Source organism: Mytilus edulis, chromosome 1, assembly GCF_963676685.1.
Source record: "Mytilus edulis chromosome 1, xbMytEdul2.2, whole genome shotgun sequence".
Lineage (NCBI taxonomy): Eukaryota > Metazoa > Mollusca > Bivalvia > Mytilida > Mytilidae > Mytilus > Mytilus edulis.
In genome coordinates, this window is record NC_092344.1 from 5,351,351 (window position 1) to 5,366,787 (window position 15,437).

Below are 15,437 nucleotides of genomic sequence, written 5' to 3' on the forward strand. Positions count from 1 at the left end.
GACAATATCGTAGCACGGTTTCTATTAAAGAGTTTTGAACTCAGCCCAACCAGAATATAACTGCATTTTTACACCTGCAAAGTTATATTGCTACTTCTGCGTGATACAAACACAAGTTTTGATACCCAATGACAAGACTGTCTGCTATAATGAACCTCAACGTGTCAAATGGTTGAACAGAGGTATTTGTGAGGTATTTTGCTTCTTAAATAACATACTACACTTTAAGCCAGTGGTAGCCAGTGGTCAATTTTTATGTAAGAACAAATTTCTCATGGTCAGCAACGTCCTAGTTATATGACATCACAAATAGTTTCAATATCTAAATTAACATTATGATTGAATTCCTTCGAATAATGAGTAATAGGAACTATTTTTACAGTGAATGTAATCATTTTTAAAAAGGTAATACTGTTTACAAGTCATAGCCTCATATCTGGAAAAAAATCAACGGATCATATTTTTGTCTAGGGATATGTTCTTTTTAAAAAAAATGGCACGTATAGAACACGGCTTGCTTTATCTTATGTCAGATATGTTTCCTAGGTTTTTTCTTTGATTATTCTAGATCTATTGATGACTTTTGAACAGCGGCCTTCTATTGTTGCGGGTTTTTTTTTATCTGCTTCATATATTGATCTTTCCTCGAGGAAAACATAGATTTTTTCAGATTTTAACATGGGTAAACTACTTTACCCTCTTATTGATATTTATTTGATTTTAGCGTTTCTGGTGAAGGTTAGTCCAGTTTAGCGCATCGGGTGCTATGTATAGTAAAATACAATAGATTACTGTCATAGCATTAAATTCTGACAAAAAAAGAAATAAACACTGGAAATACTTATCAAGCTTTAAAAAAATACGATCCTACGCTGACTACAAATGATTTTAACGAATATTTTTCCCCCATTTAAGTTTGATTTATATTTTGCCTTCACCATGTAAGAGCACTTATTGTCGGCCTAAATATACTATGTGGGATTTCTAATTATGAATGAATATATATCAACGTATATGAAGTGCTGAATGTATTTCTTTCACGGATTTGGCTATACTTTTTGGACCTTTTGGATTATAGCTCTTCATCTTTTATATAAGCTTTGGATTTCAAATATTTTGGCCACGAACATCACTGAAGAGACATGTATTGTCGAAATGCGCATCTGGTGCAAGAAAATTGATACCGTTAATTTTATTGTAACACTAAATTTCAGAGCAATGCATTTAAATCGCTTAAAATTGTTTTCTCTTTCTTAAAATGATAAAGATAAATAGATACGACTATGCATATAAAAATACCATTTACTTTCTACAACTTCACGATTGTAATAGTTTTTGAAGGAGTTGCAGAGGAAGACACAGTCAATTGTGTTTTATTATTTTATTGTACAGATCTTGCACCATATAACTACTCTGTATTCGCTGATTGGTTTTGTCTTAATTACATGTATAACAAATCTGTTTGTCATGTATCGTCTTTAAATGATTTATTTTCAGATTTAAAAAAAAAATCTTTCTTGGGAAGAAATTCAAAAGCATACACCAAAATATTGAGACTGACTAACAACGTCTTGTACAATACATGTTCAAGGTACAAATATTAAATTACCTTTAGGATTCTGAAACCTGAATTGTCTAACTCTGAAACAAAGTGAGACCTTTTCTCTAGCTATGCGAACAGTATTCGGCATACAGTTTAAAAGTGATATTTAGTTTGAGTATCAAATCAAGTATATCAGACTGATAATTTTGTTCGCTAGACGTGCGTTTACCCCTTCAGTTAAACTCGAATAAATATAGTATAAAAGAATCGGAACCATTTAGAATTGTTTCTTTTAGTTTAAACGAAATATTAATACTATCAGTCTTCAACTACGTTTTCGTTCATATGTCAAACCATCCTTAGGTCCTTGTGACCTTGGGCAGAGACATATATAACAATTACATTAAATATCTCTGTTTTTGGCCTATCCCAACCCGCTACGACTTTAAACGATTAGAATGAACTTATTATACGTTATTCCACTTATCTTGCTTTCGTCATTCTAAGAAATGTCTATTATAAAGTGCAGTTTAAATATGTTAAATAATGATCCTTTATAGGGATGGTTTGTTTTTGTTAAAATTTCTTTTCCATCCGCAGGAACAAACTGTGTTAGTACCAGTTTATGTTTTGCGTTTAGACATTTGACGCTCTTTAAAAAGTGATAAACAAGTAAATTATGTTATACAGTCTACGTTTTTATATGATATAGATAAAGGGTAGGCGAATTGTGAAAAATAAGCCTTACACAATCGTCTAGTTCGATACGACAGATATAAGTAAATGTGGTATGAGTGCCAATGAGACAACTTTCTCATCCAAGTCACAATGTGTAAATGTAAACCAAAGTCAAAGTACGGTCTTCAACACGGAGCATTTGCTCATATAATGTTGTCCTTATGTATTATAACCTTTATTTAAGGTTTGAAGTATATATTGCCTGTTCATTTCTTTACATTAAGCTTAACAATATCGTGGCGCGGTTTCTATTAAAGAGTTTTGAACTCAGCACAACCAGGATATAACTGCATTTTTACACCTGTAAAGTTATATTGCTACTTCTGCGTGATACAAACACAAGTTTTGATACCCAATGACAAGACTGTCTGCTATAATGAACCTCAACAGTTAAATGGAAACCATTGGTGTTTCTATTTCAATTTTTAAGCTTTTCTTTGACATTCGCTGTTGATACTCTTTCTCAATGATATATAGATAGGGTTTCTAATAGCGTCACACTTGGTAATGAAACATACACACGTCAATAAAAGAATCGGAACAATTTAGAATTGTTTCTTTTAGTTTAAACGAAATATTAATACTATCATTCTTCAACTACGTTTTCGTTCATATGTCAAACCATATTTAGTCCTTGTGACCTATATAACAATTACATTAAATATCTCTGTTTGGCCTATCCCAACCCGCTACGACTTTAAACAATTAGAATGAACTTATTATACGTTATTCAATTTATCTTGATTTCATCATTCTAAGAAATGTCTATTATAAAGTGCAGTTTAAATAGGTTAAATAATGATCCTTTATAGGGATGGTTTGTTTTTGGTAAAATTTCTTTTCCATCCGCAGGAACAAACTGTGTTAGTACCAGTTTATGTTTTGCGTTTAGACATTTGACGCTCGTTAAAAAGTGATAAACAAGTAAATTAAGTTAAACAGTCTACGTTTTTATATGATATAGATAAAGGGTAGGCGAATTGTGAAAAATAAGCCTTACACAATCGTCTAGTTCGATGCGACAGATATAAGTAAATGTGGTATGAGTGCCAATGAGACAACTTTCTCATCCAAGTCACAATTTGTAAATGTAAACCAAAGTCAAAGTACGGTCTTCAACACGGAGCATTTGCTCATATAATGTTGTCCTTATGTATTATAACCTTTATTTAAGGTTTGAAGTATATATTGCCTGTTCATTTCTTTACATTTAGCTTGACAATATCATAGCGCGGTTTCTATTAAAGAGTTTTGAACTCAGCCCAACCAGAATATAACTGCATTTTTACACCTGCAAAGTTATATTGCTTCTTCTGTGTGATACAAACACAAGTTTTGATACCCAATGACAAGACTGTCTGCTATAATGAACCTCAACGTGTCAAATGGTTGAACAGAGGTATTTGTTAGGTATTTTGCTTCTTGAATAACATACTACACTTTAAGCCAGTGGTAGCCAGTGGTCAATTTTTATGTAAGAACAAATTTCTCATGGTCAGCAACGTCCTAGTTATATGACATCACAAATAGTTTCAATATCTAAATTAACATTATGATTGAATTCCTTCGAATAATGAGTAATAGGAACTGTTAATACTCTGAACATGTGAACGAATTGTAAACAAAAACGGATATTTTTACTTAAGTCTTCTAATGACTTTATTTCTAGCCATTCAATCGTTTTTATAGTTAATAAAATTAATTGTCCTAGGTAATACTGTTTACCCGTCATACAATCACTTTAGACATGTGAGGTCCTTTAAAAAAATCCGGAAATAAACACCACTGAAATATCGAATTAGGGGGGGGTGGGGGGAATCAACGGAACTTATTATGTCCTGCGGTGTGTTCATTTAATCCTGATGTTCATTCAATCATTATTCCGAGTAAGATATTCTATGTGTTGTTCAATTTGATATATTTATTGATAACGTCCTTTCAGTCCCCATTATTTCTGAAAATAGGTAATGCGCGAAAGCTGGTTTGAAGAAGGAATTATGTGTCTGTCATTTGATGCCACGCACCATTTAGGTCAACGCATAACATTTTTTTCAAATGATTTACTTTAATTTATTTTGAATACAAAAATTGTTTAATGATTTCCAGTTTAAATTACTTCTAGGGCCAATTCTGCCCGTAATCATTTATTTTATTTCAAAATTCAAAACAAAGACGACACATCTCGGTGTTTTCTTTTTTTCTAAATTATCAACTTATCAACTGGCACATAAGTTGTAGCTCTATGATTACACTAAGAGCTCAATCGTGTGTATGGTATAGTAACGGAAGGATAATACAACAATATCGAAATTAGTCATTCAAGCTAAACAGCATTATACCTGTAAAAAAAAGTATGAGCTCGTTTCTCCAATTCGTACAATGTGTTACCATAGCTACAACAACAAAATAAAAGTAAGGTCACACAAAAAAAAATCATGTTCATATAAAAGCTTATAAATCGTTACGAGAGAATTTTCTGTCATATAGTTCTTATTATTTATTTAACAGTATGAATCTTTACTTTGACATTACAACGCCCAAATCTGTCTTTGAATTTAATTATTTAAAAGACTATGAAAAGAAAATAGAAATAAGTTCTTGGAACGGAAACAGAATAAAACAATTGAAAAATACGAAACACATCATAGGTATAATTCATTGATCTCAAATAATTTACTATAAAGTTTTTATCGTGAATAGTTGTTTCCTTTTATACACTTTTTTAAAAATGCTATTGACAACTTCACCATCATTATGGTATATTATATATCTAAAAGGATATGCACATTCACAACATATAAAGTACCGACACTTACTTCAACGTTGTAGTAATGAATAGTGTTCCCTCTTAAAGTGATATTGATAAATTATCTCTACCATATATGTGCATTAATTGTCCGATTGAATATAGCTTTTTTATTATTGATTTATACAAACACTTCAAAAATAATGCACATTTAAAACATAGAATTCTTAAATCTGCACTTTTTGTAGAACATGATTATTAAGCAGATGCGAGAAATCTGGCAAACATTTTTGAGATCTGAGAATTATTTCGATATAATAGTAAGACAATTATTATGTATTTCATGGGATTAGATACATAATTAACATTAGAAGTACAAATGTAAAAATACAAGTTGTTACTTCCATAATCTTCTGGGTTAGGTAATATGATATAAAACATGAATGAGTCTCGCGGTTTAACCACAATTACCATTAAGTAGCATGACCCTTGTCCTGTATTATGGATAGATCAATGATTTATAAAAGTGTACAACAGTTTTGTTTGTAAATAAAAGTAAATCAACAGAGAATGTTACCCGACAAAAGATTGAATCACAAAAAAACTCTGAAGAAAATTCAATACGGAAATTCCTTAATCAAATGGCAAAAGAAAAAGCTCAAACTCGACTGTCATATTCCTGACTTGATATAGGCATTTTCTTATGTAGAAAATGGTGGATAAAACCTGGTTTAAAAGCCAGTTACACCTCTCACTTGTAAGACAGTCGTATAAAATTCAATTATATTGTCAAAGATTAGTGAACAAAACAAACCAACATAACAGGTAAACATTTTAAAAATAGGGGTACAGCGGACAATATTGTAATGTATAAAAAGAAAGAAATATATTACAAAGAAGCATTAAAAGTGGGACAGTATTTAACAATAATGTATACACATGAACACGTCAGTAGCTGGAAGGGACATAAAGAGAATCGCAAAATCAACGATAGCTTTGCCTACGGTTGTTTCAGTTCCCTAATAATTTCTAACTTGATCCCTCTTATTTCAATCAGTTTTCTTTTGTTTAGAGTACATCTCGTTGTTATATGTTCCGTTAGCTATGCAGTCAATGGAATATTTCATTAGAGCTTACTTGGATTTGCGCGAGCATTTCCTAAATTGTATGACCCTTTTTGACATTCTACCAGCGTTCCCAGCACGATTTAATCAAATTGAACGCACCTAAATTGTAAAGTGCTTGTCTATTCTGGGTCAACAGATTTAAATGTAATTTGGTAAAACATAAATTGTTCTGTGAAATAGATCATGCAGCATCTTTACAAAATAGCTGATGATAAACGTGGAATTCCAAATAACCTATATTACTAACCGGTTCTCGGTAGAGAGGTTTACAGAAAATTATCAACTGCAGACCACTTTACAATTATATGTAATAGATGTTGACATTAATGATCATGAGATGTTTAAACTATATACATATACATATAACTTAACACCCAGACTAATTTGATTCATATGTATTAACTAAAAGGGGGAATTAAATGTTGCATTGGTTTAAAAGTAATGTCTATATTGAATAAAATACTTTGTTTATTGTGAAACAAAGGTTGTATGTTACAACTATCTTCTATTGTACACTTTGATAGTTTATTGAAATAATGCACTGTTATACCCTTAAATGGTGTTTATGATATACATAAAATCCAAATAGCACAAAACATAACACATCACAAAAAATATAAAAAGATATCTATTTATATATAGGTACATATCATATAGCTGTTTAATATACATTCTCCACAAGGACCAGGATATGTATTCCTCATTGTCGAGATAATCCTGATAAAAAGATATTTGGGATTTTGATAAACTTCCACATATTTTGATATTGAAACATAGATGTATTTGATTAAAATAATATGTCGCCAGTAGCGATTTATTCTGTTTGTCTCAAAGTGTGAGTTTTTTGGATTAATTATTTTGTTGACAGGATGACCTTGAAAATGCAATGCAATCTGTGATATGATTTTAACAACTGTTCATGATTATATTCATACACATACAATAGTTAAATGACACGTCTTATTTTAATGTAATTCACTAATTCCAGGGAAGTTGCAAGATTTAGTGCAAACTGGGTTGTGCCTTACGCCCTAACATATTGCCTACAAGTACATCAAATGAACCAAAATAATGATTATTTCTCGCAATCATAAAACAAACAAGGCAGTAAATGTGCAATTGTGTGTGTGCAAAACAAGTATGCTTCCTGATTTCTGTGATAAAGAAACGTGTGTCCAAAATACTCTTCTTTCATATTTGTTTTTACTTTTGTTGGTTCATAGCACAGTTAATCGTTTGAGTTAACTTTTTCTGGATCTCGACCTGCCTTCTTTTAAGCTTGATCATTTCCAATAATTACAAAGAATTACAATAATGATTGGAACAGATTTGGTATTAAAGTTTTAACCGGTACAACAAAAACACAAGCACTATCACATAAGTAACAAGAATGTATCCTTAGTACACGGATGCCCCACTCGCACTTTCCTTTTCTGTATTCAGTGGACCGTAAAATTGATATCAGAACTCTAATTTGCCATTAGAATTAGAAATATACGAATATATCATAGAAAACATGTGTACTAAGTTTCAACTTGATTGGACTTTAACTTCAGTTTAATCTACCTTGATCAAAAACGTAAAGCGGTACATACAGACGGACAAATGAACGAACGGACGACAGGACAAACGAACGAACGGCCGCACAGACCGAAACATAATGTTTCTAAGTGGGGCATAATAAAAAGAAAAGTGTGACAAAAAAATAAGCTATAAATACTATAAAAAAGAAGATGTGGTATGATTGCCAATGAGACAACTATCCACAAAAGACCAAAATGACACAGACATTAACAACTATAGGTCACCGTACGGCCTTCAACAATGAGCAAAGCCCATACCGCATAATCAGCTATAATAGGCCCCGATAAAACAATGTAAAACAATTCAAACGAGAAAACTAACGGCCTTATTTATGTAAAAAAAATGAACGAAAAACAAATATGTAACACATAAACAAACGACAACCACTGAATTACAGGCTCCTGACTTGGGACAGGCACATACATAGACTTTTTTATATATGAAACTATGATAATAGTTATCAAAGGAACCAGGATTATAACTACGTTATCTGCTAAAGAAGTTAAAAGTATATTCGTCAATAAAAGGATTATTGTGGGCACATTTTTTGAAAGAAACAATAAAAAAAAATGGATTTTGAAAATAAATCAAGAATCTACTTATTACATATATATTATTAAAATTAGCCATTTTCAACTGATTTGGGCCTCGATGGTCGAGAGACCCGCGGTAGCCCGTCCGCGGGGTTGAACGTTCACAAACATGTTTAACTCCGCAACATTATGTATGTGCCATTCCCAAGTCAGAAGCCTGTAATTCAGTGGTTGTCTTTTTGTTTATGTCCGTCAAAAAGGTGTTTCTCAAATTGTATTGTTATAAATTAGACTGTTCTGTTCTTGTTTGAGTTGTTTCCCATTTTTCATGTCGGGGCCTTTTATATGTGACTGTACAGAATGAGGTTTTCTGATTGTTGAAGGCCGTACGGTGACCTATAGTTGTTAATTTCTGTGTTATTTTGGTCTTTTGTGGACAAACATACCACATCTTCTTTTTTATATCTATATTTGTTTATATCCCAGTTCATATGTTATATGGTGAATATTTGTCAGCTTCCTTTGATCTATGAGTTTTAATGTCCCTCCGGTATCTTTCACTCCTCTTTTGTCTATGAGTTTTAATGTCCCTCTGGTATCTTTCACCCCTCTTTTGTCTATGAGTTTTAATGTCCCTCTGGTATCTTTCACTCCTCTTTTGTCTATGAGTTTTAATGTCCCTCTGGTATCTTTCACTCCTCTTTTGTCTATGAGTTTTAATGTCCCTCTGGTATCTTTCACCCCTCTTTTGTCTATGAGTTTTAATGTCCCTCTGGTATCTTTCACCCCTCTTTTGTCTATGAGTTTTAATGTCCCTCTGGTATCTTTCACTCCTCTTTTGTCTATGAGTTTTAATGTCCATCTGGTATCTTTCACTCCTCTTTTGTCTATGAGTTTTAATGTCCCTCTGGTATCTTTCACCCCTCTTTTGTCTATGAGTTTAATGTCCCTCCGGTATCGTTCACCTCTCTTTTGTCTATGAGTTTTAATGTCCCTCCGGTATCTTTCACCCCTCTTTTGTCTATGAGTTTTAATGTCCCTCCGGTATCTTTCACCCCTCTTTTGTCTATGAGTTTTAATGTCCCTCTGGTATCTTTCACTCCTCTTTTGTCTATGAGTTTTAATGTCCCTCTGGTATCTTTCATCCCTCTTTTGTCTTTGAGTTTTAATGTCCCTCCGGTATCTTTCACTCCTCTTTTGTCTATGAGTTTTAATGTCCCTCTGGTATCTTTCACCTCTCTTTTGTCTATGAGTTTTAATGTCCCTCTGGTATCTTTCATCCCTCTTTTGTCTATGAGTTTTAATGTCCCTCTGGTATCTTTCACCCCTCTTTTGTCTATGAGTTTGAATGTCCCTCTGGTATCTTTCACCCCTCTTTTGTCTATGAGTTTTAATGTCCCTCTGGTATCTTTCACCCCTCTTTTGTGTATGAGTTTTAATGTCCCTCTGGAATCTTTCACCCCTCTTTTGTCTATGAGTTTTAATGTCCCTCTGGTATCTTTCACCCCTCTTTTGTCTATGAGTTTTAATGTCCCTCTGGTATCTTTCACTCCTCTTTTGTCTATGAGTTTTAATGTCCCTCTGGTATCGTTCGCCCCTCTTTTGTCTATGAGTTTTAATGTCCCTCTGGTATCTTTCACCCCTCTTTTATCTAGAGTTTTAATGTCCCTCTGGTATCGTTCGCCCCTCTTTTGTCTATGAGTTTTAATGTCCCTCTGGTATCGTTCGCCCCTCTTTTGTCTATGAGTTTTAATGTCCCTCTGGTATCGTTCGCCCCTCTTTTGTCTATGAGTTTTAATGTCCCTCTGATATCTTTCACCCCTCTTTTGTCTATGAGTTTTAATGTCCCTCTGGTATCGTTCACCTCTCTTTTGTCTATGAGTTTTAATGTCCCTCTGGTATCGTTCACCTCTCTTTTGTCTATGAGTTTTAATGTCCCTCTGGTATCTTTCATCCCTCTTTTGTCTATGAGTTTTAATGTCCCTCTGGTATCGTTCACCTCTCTTTTGTCTATGAGTTTTAATGTCCCTCTGGTATCTTTCATCCCTATTTTGCCTATGAGTTTTAATGTCCCTCTGGTATCGTTCACCCCTCTTTTGTCTATGAGTTTTAATGTCCCTCTGGTATCGTTCACCCCTCTTTTGTCTATGAATTTTAATGTCCCTCTGGTATCGTTCACCTCTCTTTTGTCTATGAGTTTTAATGTCCCTCTGGTATCTTTCACCCCTGTTTTGTCTATGAGTTTTAATGTCCCTCTGGTATCTTTCACCCCTCTTTTGTCTATGAGTTTTAATGTCCCTCTGGTATCTTTCACCCCTGTTTTGTCTATGAGTTTTAATGTCCCTCTGGTATCTTTCACCCCTCTTTTGTCTATGAGTTTTAATGTCCCTCTGGTATCTTTCACCCCTGTTTTGTCTATGAGTTTTAATGTCCCTCTGGTATCTTTCACCCCTGTTTTGTCTATGAGTTTTAATGTCCCTCTGGTATCTTTCACCCCTCTTTTGTCTATGAGTTTTAATGTCCCTCTGGTATCTTTCACCACTATTTTGTCTATGAGTTTTAATGTCCCTCTGGTATCTTTCACCCCTGTTTTGTCTATGAGTTTTAATGTCCCTCTGGTATCGTTCATCCCTCTTTTGTCTATGAGTTTTAATGTCCCTCTGGTATCGTTCACCTCTCTTTTGTCTATGAGTTTTAATGTCCCTCTGGTATCGTTCACCCCTCGTTTGTCTAATTGGCAATCATAATAAGTCTCCTTGTTTTTATATTATTCATAAATATCTCTACATGAATTTTCCAGAATTGTAAAGGTTTTATGTAGCAATAAGTAGTACAGTAATACTGTTTGTACTTCAAAATACTACAGTTATCGCAAGTTTTATGAATGAATAAACTAAATCCCTTCGAAGAGTCATTCAATGTGAACGTACTCGTTCAGCGGTTCAACTTATGACTTCTGATAGGTTTTTAGTATTTTTTTTATTTTAATAAACTATTCAAATGAAGGGTTATAATTTAAAAGTGTTATACTGAAAATTTTAAATTGCCTATTCAAAATCACGTTGTTGCATTTTTTCCTTGGTATTAATTGTTAGGTTAAGTACGACCGTTCGAGTATGGAGCAGATTTTCGTTCGTTGTGGTTTTATTTCTAGCTTAAGATAGCTGAAAATTACATTATATTAAACTTACTATTTTCAAAGAAAGGACATATTTTTAACAATAGAAACAGATTGTTTTAAATTGGGAAAGGCTTTGTTTATTAATTATACTTATTGAACGAGGTTAAATGAACTTAAAGGAAACAATATACAATCATTGGTCATTAGAATATTAATGCAAATCGGTTGGTGCAAACTTGTCACCGAATTCAACAAAATATTCTACTACATATCAAAGCAGTATACAAGCTCTAGCTCAGTTCTGGTTGGTTAATGTCTTAGGGAACTAGAAAGTCAACACAAATTGGAATGTTCTTTTTAAAATGATAGACTGGGGTTCTCTGATAGAAATACAAATTTCCAATAACCATCAAAAATTCGTGCCTTGATACTTTGAAATGTTGTAACAAAACCATTTTTCCCTTGTCATATACAGATTAAAATCATATATTATTTTTAGAATAATCTATTTGAATTTGTTTTTTAATATCACTCTTTTCTTCTCCCCTATCCGTATTTTTATACTATGTTCGGCTTGGCCACACAAAAAAAGCAAGCTCTTCGTCCAGTGGTAAATATTTCATGCATGTTTAGGACAATATATAACAATCTAAAATGGTTCAAAAGAGAAAAACAACGTTCTGTTATATGCTCCTAATATTAGTATTAAAATAATCATAGAGACGGCCATCAACAAACAGTTGACTGCATACTCCTAGCTTGGGATATGCTAATAAGAATCTTTATGAATGGAGATGGTCTTAAGTTTGGGTTGGATCATCAAATTCTCATCTCTCTTTTTATTTCCTATCAGATTTGTGAATGAAATTTGGAGTATAAATAGAATAAAAAAATATATAATTTATCTATAAACCATAGGAGTAATTATTTAATGCCATGATAAATAATAAAACGTCTATTATTACAATGAATGAAGGATCTTTAGAAATATAATATGGCAATCAAACCAATTATTGAATATAGAATGCCTCAAATACAAAGATTATATCATAACATATATATTGGACAAAAGATATATATTTTTAGGGTTATATAAGAAGGTGAATAGATTTTCACAGAAATGATTTTGATAAAAATCTAAATTGTTTCTTCAGTTTAACACTGTTTTGTTTTTAATAGACTTTGATTAAATTTGAAAGGATGTTTACATTTAGTCCAAATAATTATGACGTCTTGAAAGGCTATTATATTTTTTTTCTTTGACGCCTTACTTCGACGTAAGGCGTCAAAGAAAAAAATATAATAGCCTTTCAAGACGTCATAATTATTTGGACAAGTTTACATTAAAATGTGTATTACCCTTTTCAAATTCATTGTTTGGGCCATAATTGATATAAGATTTATTGAAGGCGTCGGTTTGGCATGGTGGTTTTTGTCAACTGCACAGAAAACTAATACGTTTACCGTCATGTTAATATAAATAGCCTACTTCGCGGAGAATTTTTTTAAGGTGACCTAGATCTTTCTGGAATAAAGACGACTTGAAACTGGAAGACCATTTGATATTTTGAGGGAAGTGTGGATAATTTAAAAAAAAAAAGAAGATGTGGTATGATTGCCAATGAGACAACTATCCACAAAAGACCAAAATGACACAGACATTAACAACTATAGGTCACCGTGCGGTCTTAAACAATGAGCAAACCCCATACCGCATAGTCAGCTATAAAAGGCCCCGATAATACAATGTAAAACAATTCAAACCAGAAAACTAACGGTCTTATTTATATAAAAAAAAGTTAACTTTGTTCATCTCTGCTATCCATGCTATTTTTTTAAACGCGAAAATTTATTTTCAGTATTGGAGATGTTTTTTTAGCATGTTGATAAAAAAAAATGTTAATTATTAATTGTCATTGATCTCATTTCGTTTTGTCCATTTGTTCTATTTATTTATTTATCTATATATTAACGATTCCCGATTAATCCTTGGTATGATCTAACAGAAGTTGTAATACCCTCATTGCCACAAATGACCATTGGCAGGTAACTGTGTGTAATTGATGACACATGCATTGGAAGAAAAAAAAGCTTGAAAAATCAAGTTTGTTTAAGAAGCACAAATACATTAACTTGTGAAAATACGACTATATGCATGATGTTCTGATTATAAACATTTTGTTTAATATCCCTTTTCCCCCGAAAAGTGTTTACGTCTGCTAAACATAAGTCATCTGACTTTTATTTTGTGGGAGAAAACAAATAAATGAAATGTCTGTTTGGGGGGATTTATGTTTATCCATCTCCCGTAAATATAATTATGTTAATATATCTCCTACTGTGTAAATCGATTTGGCTTCGGTTATGCATTGTTTTAAAAAAACGAATTGAATGGGGGGACATCCTACTAATAAGTGCCAGTGTACCATTCATATGATTTATAAATTATTATAGGCTTTTACAAAAATATATTATTTACATCCTTGTGGTTCTCATGGTTTTAAACCAAATTATGCTGAATAGATGAGTAACGTAAATGAAATATCAAGCTGAACAAAATAATGTTGACATTTTAATATCTACTTATTTATAAATAATGTATTTAGACATTTAACAGATCTGTTTACGTTAGTACACCGTTGTAGTAAAGCATTTCTTACATATTTTTATAATAGGTATTTCGTTTAAAGAATGAATGTAAACTGAAACATATTTAAAAAATTGATGTATTATAATTTAATAGCAATGTAAGAAAATGATGCATATTTCCAGTCTTTTCTTCAACAAAGCAACTAAGGAAGATTACCGGTTAAATGACAAACTATGTATAATTATAAGGCTTTATATTTATTACCTTATAGTATCAACTTAAATATTTTTAAGTGAGAATCTAATTGAATCTTTAATTTTTAACAAAAACACCTGACCATGTTATAGAAATATAATCACTTATAGTTCTTTCGTTCGAACTGTAAGACGCGTGCGGAGATAAATTCGATGTCTCGAGTTAGGAGAGAACCTTTACCATAATAATCTGTTTCTGATTGCACTCTTAGTTTTTCGCCCATCAATCCTGTCGATCCACTTTGCAGCACCCAACTAATTTAATGTTTCAAAATGTGTTCGTTTCCAAAATATACATCAACACTTGGTAACACTGAACTGAAGAGTAGGTAAACAACACCAAATTAAACAAAAAAATTTACAACAATAAAAAAAATATTTCTTGTACGAGATTGTCTCGCTATGTTGAAAACCCCATTGGTGGCTTTCGGTTGTTTTTTGCTCTTTGGTGGGGTTGTTATCTCTCTGACATATTCCCAAATTTCCATTATCAGTTTAATTTGCATGACGATGTAAGGGCTACAACAGCTACGGTTCCGGTTTTCGCTGCTTCCCGCCCACCAATATTTATAGATTTAACATATCTTATATTTAATTGTTCAAAGATTCGTACTTCTAGATTTTTCTGAATGAAGGGTCTAGATACATTTGAGGGGCGACCAATTGAGTTCTGGCATGGTTTGATCTGCAAAAAGATAGTCTGTTGCAAGATGGGATGAAAATGAGTATTCTGCAACACTAAATGTATGAAATAAGTCTGCAATTTAGTGTAAGAGCATGTTCAGCGACAGAAGAAAATGAAGAATATCCACACTAACCCCTCATAACAACAACAAAATAAATTTTTACAGAGCAAACACATTTAAAACAAACTTTATAAATAGCATTTAAGTTGTTATATTTAATTTGAAAATCGTGTTTGTAACATTCATCATGCAATCAATCAATCGTAAAGTAAAAGATTCAAAGGAAATGACAATGCACATAGATGTATGATTGTAACAAACATTTCACTTCAATTTGTTTTATTTTTATAATTTTGAAATACAACGAGAAAAAAATTTTGCAGCGTAAAAATGCATTGGGTACATCTTTTTGGTCATCAACTTTTTTCTAGGTAAAGAAGTTGTACTGAACATTCAATTGTGCAATTGTGTAATATTTTATATGTAATATTGTCTGTTTGGTTACTGGTTGATTT